Here is a 12,465-nt window from a genome sequence, read left to right as displayed (position 1 = left end):
AACAAGTGAGGAGGAATTTCTTCAGCCAGAGGAGGTGAATCTGGGTGATTCATTACCAAAGGCAATTGTGTAGACCAAGTCATCAGGTATATTTAAAGCAGAGGTTGATACATTCTTGATTAGTAAAGATGTCAAAGGGTTTGAGGATGACAGGTAACTTAATAGATGTGTACAGGATGATATTTACACATAGGGACTTGAAGCTGTCAACCACCTCTACCTTAGCACATTGATACAGACTGATACATTGATACGTATGGCACCTTACTTCCTAAAGTTGTCTTGACATCATATCGCAAGCTTGTTTTTCTTTCCTGCACTCTGCCTCATCAATGTTTGAGATCTGGCTGATGTAATCTGCAAATTTGTTGGAGCTAGGGCAGAATCTGGTCATGCAGTTTTGAGTGTATAAGGGGTAGTTTAGGGAGCTGAGAACCCAGTCTTGAGGGGTTTAAGTGTTGAGGATAATCATGGAGAAGGAGTTGCTGCCTATTCTTGCTGATTGTGGTCTATGGGTCAGCAACTCAAGGATCCATTTGCAAAGGGAGGTGTTGACTCTCAGTTTTAGGGGTTTGGTGATAATTTTGTTTGGAATTATAGTATTGAAGACAGAGCTGTAGTTATAAACAATAGTCTAGCATAGAGTCATGGGGCAGTACAGCACAGAAACAGGTCCCCCTGAACTATCTAGTCATTAACAGCCTGGTCTTCAGCCTAGTCCAATCGACCTGTACCCAGACTATAACCCTCCATTACCTCTCCCATCTGTGTACCTATCTAAACTTCTCTTAACTGTTACAATTGAACCCACATCTACCACTTCTGCTGGCAGCTCCTATCATATTCACACCACCCTCTGAGTGAAGAAGATCCCTCTCAGATTCCCCTTAAATATATCTCCTTACATGCTAAACCCATGATTTCTAGTTCTAGTCTCACACAATCTGAGGGGGTAAAGCCTGCACATATTTATGCTATCTGTTCCCCTCATAATTTTGTATACCTCTATAAGATCTCCCCTCATACTCTGCACTGAAGAGAATAAAGTCCTAACCTATTCAACCTTTCCCTATATCTCGGGTCTTCAGTTCCTGTAAAGTCCTACATCTTTGTAAATTTTCTCTGCAAATGTAGATGTCTTGACAATCCATATGCTTCAGAGATGAGTGTAGGGCCGGAGAGGTGATGTATGCTGTGGGCCTGTTTCGGTGGCAGGTGAATTGCAGTGAGAAGAGTTCTTTGAGAGGGTGTAGTTGATAACTATTACTCAGACCTTTGTTCTATTCTTGGTATAGGATTGTCTAAGTACTGGCCTTTGAAGCCTAATGAGTACTTATTAGCAAATTGATTTCAAGATCATCAGTTTATAGATAGTATAGATGACATTTAAAGTTTATTTACAATGATTCCTGTTACTCCCTTAGCATGGTAAAATTGAAATGGGGAATGCACAATTCATTTTATCAATTTATTTTACTATAACTCTCATTAATCAACATTTTCATTTTGTTTAATAATAAATCATAAAGTGAGTAAGTTATATTTACGCAAAGTAAATATTCAAATTGCTGGCAACAATGCATGATGAAATTTAAAGCAGGAACTGTTGAATGTGGTTCTGGCAACCCCCAGTTATTGTTCAAGGTCAAACATCTTTCACCTAAAATCGAAACAACAAAAATATCCAATCATCATGCAAAGCAATTATAAATGATTCAATAAAGTGAAGAATCTGACTTTTGCAAATGGCATGACCTGGGAATGAGTCAGCAAAATCACTTTGAACCTCAACTCTCTTTCTTATTCAATGAACCCACTTGATCTATTGAATGTTCCCAGCATTTCTCTAATTTTTATTTCATATTTCCATCATCTGCAGTTTTTTGATTTCAGTGAATGATGTTGTGGATTCCCAACTGTTGACTTTAATTTTGTGATAAGCCAATACTGAATATTCAGATTGACGATCCCAATATCAGTTAAAGACAAGGTCAAGTTCAATTCCAGCAGTGAAATGGAATAATATTAACAATTTACTAAATGACTGGTTTGCTCCATCCTCCATTTTCCTTATCAGCAGTGTCTAGGTAGAGTATGAAAGCACAATTAACTGAATATTTTATTATTTCATAAAATACCAAAAGGCTAAATACACTTAGATATATGATCTGTCTCCCAAACTCTAAACAACACATTGGCGTTGAATAGTCATCCAATTGGTACTTTCCCCAAGCAGTAAGGCTGATCAACACCTCCACCCACTAACCCACATCCACTTCTCTGCCTAGTGTCACTTTATGGACATACAATCAAATTATGTATATTAGCTATCTTATATACAGGTATTTTTTTATTTTTGTGTGTTTTTGAATTATTGTTTTTTTAGCTGCTTCAGATCTGGAGTAAAAATTATTTTGTTCTCCCTTACGTTCATAGCTTGGAAATGACATTAAATAATGTTAAACTTTTTGTCATGAGTTTCTACCTTCACCACTATTCCAGAGTTATAGAGTCAAAGAACAATGCAGCATGGATATAGACCCTTGGCCCAACCAATCCATGCTGACCACTGCACCCACCCATCTAGTCCAATATCCTGCATTTGGCCCATATCCTTCTAAGACCTGTCCCTCCATGTACTTATCTGAATGCTTCTAAATGATACTATTGTACTTGCCTCAACCATTTGGAGAAGGTTCTTGGGAAACTGAAAGGTCTGAAGGTAGAGAAGTCGCCTGGACCAGATGGTGTACCTACAGGGTTATGAAAGAGGTGGCTGAAACACACAATAGTAATGATCTTTCAAGAATCACTGGTTTCCGGAATGGCTCCAGAAGACTGGAAAATTATAAATGTGACTCCACTCTTTAAGAAGGGAGAGAGGCAGAAGAAAGGAAACCATAAGCCAGTTAGTCTGACCACAGTGGTTGGGAAGGTGTTGAAGTTGATTATTAAGGATGAGGTCTCAGGGTACTTGGTGGCAAATAATAAAATAGGCTGTAGTCAGCATAGTCTCCTCAAGGGAAAATCTTGCCTGACAAATTTGTTGGAACTCTTTGAAGGAGTAATAAGCAGGATAGATAAAGGAGAATTGGTTGATATTGTGTACTTGGATTTTCAGAAAGCCTTTAACAAAGTACCACACATGAGGCTGCTTAACGAACTACAAGCCCATGGTATTACGGGACAGATTCTAGCATGGATAAAGCAGTGGCTGATTGGTAGGAGGCAAGGAGTGGGAATAAAGGGAGCCTTTTCTGACTGTCTGCCAGTGACTAGTGGTGTTCCACAGGGGTCTATGTTGTGTCTGATTCTTTTTACATTGTATGTCAATAATTTGGATGATGGAACCATTGGCTTTGTTGCAAAGTTTGCAGATAATCTGAAGATATGTGGAGGGTGACTAGTTTTAAGGAAATAAAGAGGCTACAGAAGGACTTGGACAGATTAGGAGAATGGGCAAAGAAATGGCAGATGGAATACAGTGTTGGGAAGTGTATGGTCATGCACTTTGGTTAGAAGAAATTAAAGGGTTATCTATTTTGTAAATGGAGAGAAAATATGAAAAAACTAAGACTAAGCAAAGGGATTACGGAGTCCTTACGCAGGGTACCCAAAAGGTTAATTTGCAGGTTGAGTTGGTGGTGAGGAAGGCAAATGCAATGTTTGCTTCACGGAATGTCTTCCAAAATGAGAATGTCTCCAAGTTCACAGATGGAGTCACGTGCTTAATCCGGAAGTGTATTGGAGATGTTTTCCCCCAGAAGTCGGTTATGGTCTTCCAGAACCAGAAACCCTGGATCAATAGTTCAGTGTGAACAGCACTTACTACATGACATAGAGCTTACATTGCTGGCAATCAGCTAGAGCTCAAGAAAAGCAGCTATGATCTGCGCAAAGCTATCAAGGCTGCAAAACAACAATATAGGAACAAGATTGAGTCAAGATTCACAATGAATAGCACACATGACTTATGGTAAGGTTTGCATATCATCACAGACTTCAGAGCCAAACATAGAGGTGCCGACAACATCGTGGCCTCTCTCCCAGATGAGCTCAATCGCTTTTACACTCGGTCCAATGTTGCTAACGCTGAACCTCCAAGAAAAGCCACCGCTGCAACCTGCAACCTGGTCATCTCTGAGGCTGAGGTACACAGATTTTCCAACAAGTAGACAGTCGCAAGGCTGCGTGACTGGACAGCATCCAGGGGCAAGTACTCAGGATGTGTGCAGCACAACTGGCAGGTGTGTTTACAGACTTTTTAATCTCTCCCTCTCCCAGTGTAGAGTGCCCTCCTGCTTCAAAACGTCTACCACTGTCCCTGTACCAAAAAAGACCAAGGTAACATGCCTGAACGACTGGCGTCCTGTCACACTCATCTCAATAATAAGAAAATATTTTGAGAGGCTGTTCAAGGGCTACATCTGCAGTATGTTATCACACAAACTGGACCCTCTACAATTCACCTATTGACACAACTAATCAACAGACGATGCAATAGCCACTGCTCTACATACTGTCCTTACACATCTGGAGAAGAAAGATACTTATGTGAGAATGCTGCTCTTGGACTATAGTTCAGCATTCAACACCATAATTCCATCCAGGCTCAACAGGAAGCTCAGAGACCTCGGCCTTGACCCTGCCTTGTGCAGCTGGATCCTGGACTTCCTGTCAGATCACCGGCAGGTGGTAAAAGTAGGCTCCCTCACCTCCACCCCTCTGACTCTCAACACTGGAGCCATCAGGGCTGTGGACTAAGTCCCTTCCTTTACTCCCTGTACAACCATGACTGTGTCGCCATCCACAGCTCTAATCTGCTAATTAAATTTGCTGATGTCTCTACATTGATTAGCCTCAAACAATAAAGAGGTGGCCTACAGGGAAGAAATCATCTCTCTGACACAGTGGTGTCAAGAAAACAACCTCTCCCTCAATGTCTCAAAAACAAAGGAGCTGGTTGTGGATTAAAGGGGGAATGGAGACAGGCTAACACCTATGACATCAATGGATCTGGAAGTGAGAGGGTTAACAGCTTTAACTTCCTTGGCATACACATCACCGAGGATCTCACTTGGTCTGTGCATACCAGTTGTATGGTGAAAAAGGCACAACAACGCCTCTTTCACCTCAGACAGTTGAAGAAGTTTGGTATGGGCCCCCAAATCCTAAGAACTTTTGACAGGAACACAATTGAGAGCATTCTGACTGGCTGCATCATTGCCTGGTATGGGAACTGTACCTCCCCTAATCGCAGGATTCTGCAGAAAGTGGTGTGGACAGTCCAGCGCATCTGTAGTTGTTAACTTCCCATGATTTAGGACATTTACAAAGACAGGTGTGAAAAAAAGGGCCAAAGAATCATTGAGGACCCAAGTCACCCCAACCACAATCTGTTCCAGCTGCTACCATCCGGGAAACGGTACCGCAGCATAAAAGCCAGCACCAACAGGCTCCAGGACAGCTTCTTCCACCGGGCCATCAAACTGATTACCTCATGCTGATTTGAGTGCATTTCTATGTTACATTGACTGTTCTATTTATTATAAATTACTATGATTGCATATTGCACATTTAGACAGAGATATAACATGAAGTTATTTTTACTCTTCATGTATGTGAAGGATGTAAGAATTAAAGTCAATTCAATTCAATTCATTTCAAGAGGACTAGAATATAAAAGCAAGGATGTAATGCTGAAACTTTATAAAGCACTGGTGAGGCCTCATATGGAGTACTGTGAGCAGGTTTGAGTTCTTTATCTCAGAAACAGTGTGCTGAAATTGTCTAGGATTCAGAGGAGATTCCAGAAAATGACTAAACACATTGATGAAAGTAGAGTCATAGATGTAGTGTACATGGATTTTAGCAAGGCATTTGATAAGGTACCACATGCAAGGCTTACTGAGAAAGTAAGGCGGCATGGGATCCAAGGGGAATTGCTTTGTGAATACAGAACTGGCTTGCTCACAGAAGGCAAAGAGTAGTTGTAGACGGGTCATATTCTGCATGGAGGCTGTGGATCTCGTGTCTCCTTACTTTCTGAAGGAACTTTACATGGGGAACCTTATCAAATGCCTTACTGAAATCCGTATACACTACATCCACTGCTCTACCTTCATCAATATGTTTTGTTATTTCCTCAAAGAATTCAATCAGGCTTGTAAGTATGATCTGCCCTTGACAAAGCCATGCGAACTATCCCTAATCAGATTATGTCTCTCCAAATGCTCAGAAATCCTGCCTCTCCGGATCTTCTCCAACAACTTGCCCACCACTGAAGTCAGACTCACTGGTCCATCATTTCCTGGGTTATCTCTATTCCCTTTCTTGAACAAGGGAACAACTTTGGCAACCTCCAATCCTCCAGTACTTCTCCCGTCCCTATTGGTGGCACAAAGATCATCACAAGAGGCTCAGCAATCTCCTCCTTTGCTTCCCACAGTAGCCTGGGGTATATCTCATCTGGTTCCAGTGACTTATCTAACTTAATACTTTTCAAAAGCTCCAGCACATCCTCTTTCTGAGGTCTATATGCTCAAGCATTTCAGTCCACTGTAAGTCATGCCCATAACTGCCTAGGTCTTTTTCTTTTACTGAAGCAAAGTAATCATTAAGTACCTTCACCAGCTCCTCCAACTCCATGCACACATTTCCACTATTGTACCTGATTGGTCCTATTCTCATGTGGTTCGTCCTCTTGCTCTTCATCTACTTGTACAAACGTTTTTAGAATGCCTTGGGGTTTTCTTTAATCCTGCCCACCAAGGCCTTCTCATGACCCCTTCCTGCTCTCCTAATTCCAATCATAAGCTCCTTCCTATCAACCTTGTAATTTCTAGAGCTCTAACAGTACCTAGTTTATTGAACCTTTCATAAGCTTTTCTTCTCTTCTTAACTAGATTTTCTACATACTTTGTACACCATGGTTCTTTAACTCTGCCATCCTTTCCCTGCGTCAATGGAATATACCTATGCAGAACTCCATGCAAATGTTCCCTGAACGTTTCTGCCATGCATTTCCCTGAGAACATCTGCTCCCAAGTTCCTGCCTAATAGCATCAAATTTCCCCCTATCCCAATTAAATGTTTTAACAAATTGTCTGATCCTATCCCTCTCCAGCACTATGATGAAGGAGATAGAGTTGTGGTCACTACCTCTAAAATGCTCTCTCACCAAGAGTTTGGACACCTGATCAGGTTCATTTCCCAATACCAGATCAAGTAAACCCTCTCCTCTAGTTCTTCTCATATGGGAACCTTGTCCAAAGACTTGCTAACATACACGACCATTGGCTCATCTACCTTTTTGGTTAATTCTTAAAACCTTTAAAAGGTTCATCAATCACAACTCCCCACCAGAGCCAAAGTGCTCCCTGACTGCCTCTTCAGTTACCTGTACTGCCTCATTCCTGAAATGATGGTTCAGTACTTTACCATCTCATGAAGAGCCTTCTATAGAGTATATTGACTCTGGAAATGATCCTGGCCAGATATCATAAATTCCACCCCTTCCAGTCACTTAACACTCTGGGTGGCCCAGTCAAAACCTGAGAAATTAAATTCTCCCACTAATACAATCCTACTGTTCTTACAACTATGAGAAACTTCTCTACACACCTCTATAATGAGAGGGGCAGAGCTACGATGGTGCTTGGCAGCGACTCCTTCGAGCACATCTGCAGAAAAAGCTTAATTTCTACCTTTAATGTTTGGACTGTTGAAGGTTTCTGGGCTGAAACACCGACGACTTTTTTCCCACAGATGCAGCCAGGCCTACAGAGTTCCTCCACCATTTTGCGTGTGTTGAACACTTCAGATGGATTGGGATGAGTTTATTTCAATGCAGGGAATATTAAGAGTAAGGATGATGGACATAGATCATGGGTCAGTACATGGAACTATAATATTGTGTCATTTATGGAGATCTGTTTGACAGAAGGACAGTATTGACATTAATGTTCCAGGGTTTCAATGTTTTAGGAGAGATAGAGAGGGAAGTAAAGGGGGTAGGGGAGGGTTTGCAATACAATTCAGAGACAATATCACAGAGACAAAGGAAGAAATGGAGGGCTCATCAACTGAATCTATATGAGTAAGACTCAAAAATAAGAAAGATGTCATTACTCTGATGGGTCTAAATAGTCAAAGGGACACTAAGGAGCAGAAATACAGACAGATTATGGATAGGTGCAAAAGCAACAGGGTGACTTCAACTTCCCCAACATGGAATCAGAACTCTATACTGCAGAAGGTTTAGATTGGATAGAATTTGTCAGATGTGTCCAAAATACTTTCTTGAAGCAACATGTGGGTAGTCTAACTTTACAAGATGAAACAAGAATGTACCTAATAAAGTGGCCAAAGGAGTGGAACCTGTTAAGTTCTTCTGCTACTGTAGCCCATCCACTTCAAGATTTGATGAGTTGTGCATTCAGAGATGCTCCTTTACACATCACTGTTGTAACACATGGTTATCTGGGTCGCCTTCCTATCAGCTTGAACCAGTCTGGCCATTCTCCTCTGACCTTTCACCTACAGAACTGTGACTCACTAGATTTTTTTTTGTTTTTCACACCATTCTCTAAATTCTAGAGACTGTTATGTGTGAAAATCCCAGGAGATCAGCAGTTTCTGAGATATTCAAACCACCTCAACAATCATTCCATTGGCAAATTCACTTAGATCACATTTCTTCCGCCTTCTGATGTTTAGTCTGAACAATAACTGAACCTCTTGACTAGGTTTGTATGCTTTTATGCATTGAGTTGCTGCCAAATGATTGGCTGATTAGATGTTTGCATTAAAGAGCAGGTGTACAGGTGTATTTAATAAAGTGGCCACTCAGTGTAAATAGTAAATGGCAGGGCACTGGGAAGTGTTGTAGAACAGAAACCTAAGGGTACACATACGTGGTTCTTTGAGAGTGATGACATGGGTCAACAGAGTTGTGAAGGAGTCATTTGGCATGTGTGCCTTCATTGCTCAAGGTACAAGAGTTGGAATATCTTGTTACAGCTGTACAATATACTGATGAGACAACACTTGGAGAGTTGTGTGCAGATCTAGTTGTCCAGTTATAGCAAGGATGTACTTAAGCTGAAAAGGAAGCAGAAAATATTCAAAAAAATGTTACCTAGACTGAAGGGATTGAATTATAAGAAGGGGCTAGATAGGCTGGTGCCTTTCCCCTGAAAGTAACAGATTGCAATTTGACGTTATAAGATCTTGCATGGATACAGTTTAATACAGTTTAAAGTAGTGCACAGGGCTCATATGTCCAAGGATAAATTGGCTCGTTTTTATTCCTATATAAATCCTATATGTGACAGATGTCATTCTGAGATAGCATCTTTAACTCATATGTTTTGGTCATGTCCGCTTTAGAAAAAATATTGGAAAGACATTTTCGATATTATTTCCACGGTATTGAACATTGATTTACAACCTCAACCTATTACTGCAATTTTTGGTTTACCAATGATGGACTCAATCCATTTATCTTCTTCTACTTGTCGAATGATTGCATTTCTTACATTAATGGCTAGAAGATCTATTTTGTTGAATTGGAAAGAAATTAATCCCCCTACCGTATTTCATTGGCTTTCTCAAACTATGTTATGTCTAAATTTGGAGAAAATTAGAAGTGTTGTATTTGACCCTTCTATTAAATTTGAAAAGACATGGAGACCATTTATTCAATATTTTCATATGATGTAATTTGACCCTGTTCCAAATCTATTCGTTTTTCCGGTTTTGATTATACATATGTTGAGAGGATCGGAGTTGGCGACACTGATGATTTTGTATTTTTTTTATAGATACTATAAACATTATATACTATATTCATTATATATTTTTTATTTTTTCTTCCTTTTTTTCTCTTTATTAGTTATTAGGTTGTTAGATTAGTTTTTCTTAGGGTTAATTTTTTTTCCTTTTCTCTTTTCTGTTTTTTTTACATATATATGATATACCTAGTTTTGTTTTGTTTATATGATATTTGTATCATTCATGATTTGGGAAGACTTAACTATATTGTAACTATTGCTTGTGTATCCTTTCATGTTCAGTTTAAATTTGTAAGTTTGTAATCCCACTATCTATGTATTAATCTTATCATGTTGATATTAATAATAATAATAAGATTGAAAAAGAAAAGAAGATCTTGCATGGATAAGGTTGATGGTTACAGTATTTTTTTCCACAGTTTTGGGAAGTCTCAAACTAGAGGCATAATCTTAAGGAGGAAGTGAAAGATTTAAGGGGGAGTGAGGGGCAAACTTTTCACAGAGGGTGGTGGATATATGAAATGAACTACCAAAGTAAGTGGTAGATGTGGATTTAGTACAATGTTTAAAAGATGTTTTGACAGGTTTATGAATTGGAAAGGTTGCGAAGGATATTGGTCAAACACAAGTAAATGAAACTAGTGCAGGCAGCCATTTTGTTTGACATGGACACACTGGGATGAATGGCTTGTTTGCATGTTGTATAAATCAATGACTCTGTTTTCAGGATCTGAGTTGGAGCTGTCAATATAATGTCAGTGTAGGAATTCCATATTGTAACCAATCTCTACTCGTATACTACCTATTTTTTGATGCCCAAGCACCCAGCAATATCACTCACTACAAATATACTCACAATTACTCAAAGTTTCTAAATGAGCAGAAAGCATCAGAAGATTCTCTGATCCAGTTCTAGACAGCAAACAGTGAGCCACATGGAATGACACAGGTTTCTTGTGATGCCCACTGCCATGTGGAATGGTTCTAGCCCAGACTACAGCTGCATTTGTGCCAGCAACATACCACAGAGCTCTGCCACCATTTTCTTGGAAGCTCTGAGTCCCTGAACATGTCTCTCCCTAGCCAGGTGTACATCAGATCCCTGCTTTTTCAGATTAGCAACTCCTGGCAAAGGATTCTATAAAACCATAATAAATAGGAGCAGAATTAGTCCATTTTGCCCAACAACTCTACTCTGCCATTTCATCATAACTGATCCATTTTTCCTCTAAACCAAATTTCCTGCCTTCCCCCCTATATAGTTATTCATAAATTCTTCTCCCAAATCCCTTTATACCTTGACCAATCAAGAATTTATCAACCCCAGCCTTAAAAATATGTAAAGACTTGTCCACTGCAGCAGCTTGTGGCAAAGAATTCCACAGATTCACCACTCTCTGGCTAAAGAAAACCCTCCTCCATTCTAAAATAATGCCCCTCTATTTTGTGGCTGTGTCCTCTGGTCTTAGACCTTACAACCACAGGAAACATCCTTTCAACATTAGCTCTATCAAGGACTTTCACCTTTCAATAGGTTTCAATTATGTCATCCCTCATTTTTCTAAATCCCAGTGAATACAAGGCCCAGAGCCATAAAATTTTCTTCATATGACAAACCGTGTAATCCCGGACTCATTTTTGTGAACCTCCATTGAGCCCACCAGTTTCAACACATCCTTTCTAAGAAAAACTGCACATAATATTCCAAGTGAGGCCTCACCAATGCTCAATGTCACATCCTTGCTTTAATGTTCTAGTCCTCTAGAAATGAATGCAAACATTGCATTTACCTTCCTCACCACTGACTCAACCTGCAAATTAACCTTTAGGGAATCCTGCAAAAGGCGTCCCAAATCTCTTTGCACCCCAGATTTTTGTATTTTCTCCCCATTTACAAAATAGTCAAACCATTCATTTCTTCTACCAAAGTGCATGACCATACACTTCCTGACTCTGTATTCTATCTCCCACTTCTTTGTCCATTCCCCTAACCTAAGTCCTTCTGTAACCTCTCTACTTCCTCAAAACTACCTGCCCCTCCACCTATCTTCTGCAAACTTTGCAAAAAAGCCATCAATTTCATCATACAAATCATTGGCATATAACATAAACTGAATCGGTCCCAACAGACCACTGTGGAATGTCACTAGTCACCAGCAGCCAACCACAAAAGAGTCTCTTTATTCCCACTCTTTGCCTCCTGTTAAGCAGCCTCATATTTGGCACCTTGTCAAAGGCCTTCCGAAAATCCAAGTACACCACATCAATCGATTCTCCTTTGTCTATCCTGCTTGTTCTTCAAAGAATTCCAAAAGATTTGTCAGGCAAGATTTTCCTTTGAGGAAACCATGCTGACTAAGGACTGTTTTGTCATGTTCATCCAAGTACCCCAAAACCACATTATTAACACTCACCTCCAACATCTTCCCAACCATTGAGGTCAGGCTAACTGGCCTATAATTTCTTTTCTTCTGCCTCTCTCCTTCCTTGAAGAGCGGAGTGACATTTTCAATTTTCCAATATTCCAGAACCATTGCAAAATCTAGTAATTATTGAAAGATCATTACTAATGCGTCCACAATCTCTTTAGCCAGCTGTTTCAGAACCCTGTGGTGTACACCATCTGGTCTAGCAACACACACAAAATGCTGGTGGAACACAGCAGGCCAGG

At 40.1% G+C, this 12,465-nt stretch overlaps 1 long non-coding RNA gene across 1 annotated transcript in view; it reads right to left on the bottom strand.

Moving 5' to 3' along the window:
* Positions 1 to 1,389: 1,389 nt before the first annotated feature.
* Positions 1,390 to 12,465, bottom strand: part of LOC140731125 (uncharacterized) — a 37,786-nt gene continuing 26,710 nt past the window's right edge. The window contains exons 4-5 of the long non-coding RNA XR_012099732.1: positions 2,678 to 2,753; positions 1,390 to 1,660 (exon numbers count right to left, since the gene is read on the bottom strand). This is a non-coding gene — a long non-coding RNA (uncharacterized lncRNA). The remainder of the gene's footprint in view (positions 1,661 to 2,677; positions 2,754 to 12,465) is intronic.

The sequence above is a fragment of the Hemitrygon akajei genome, chromosome 7 (genome assembly GCF_048418815.1).
Source record: "Hemitrygon akajei chromosome 7, sHemAka1.3, whole genome shotgun sequence".
Lineage (NCBI taxonomy): Eukaryota > Metazoa > Chordata > Chondrichthyes > Myliobatiformes > Dasyatidae > Hemitrygon > Hemitrygon akajei.
The sequence above is the reverse complement of the archived record's forward strand: the minus strand, read 5'-3'. Positions and strand labels throughout refer to the sequence as shown.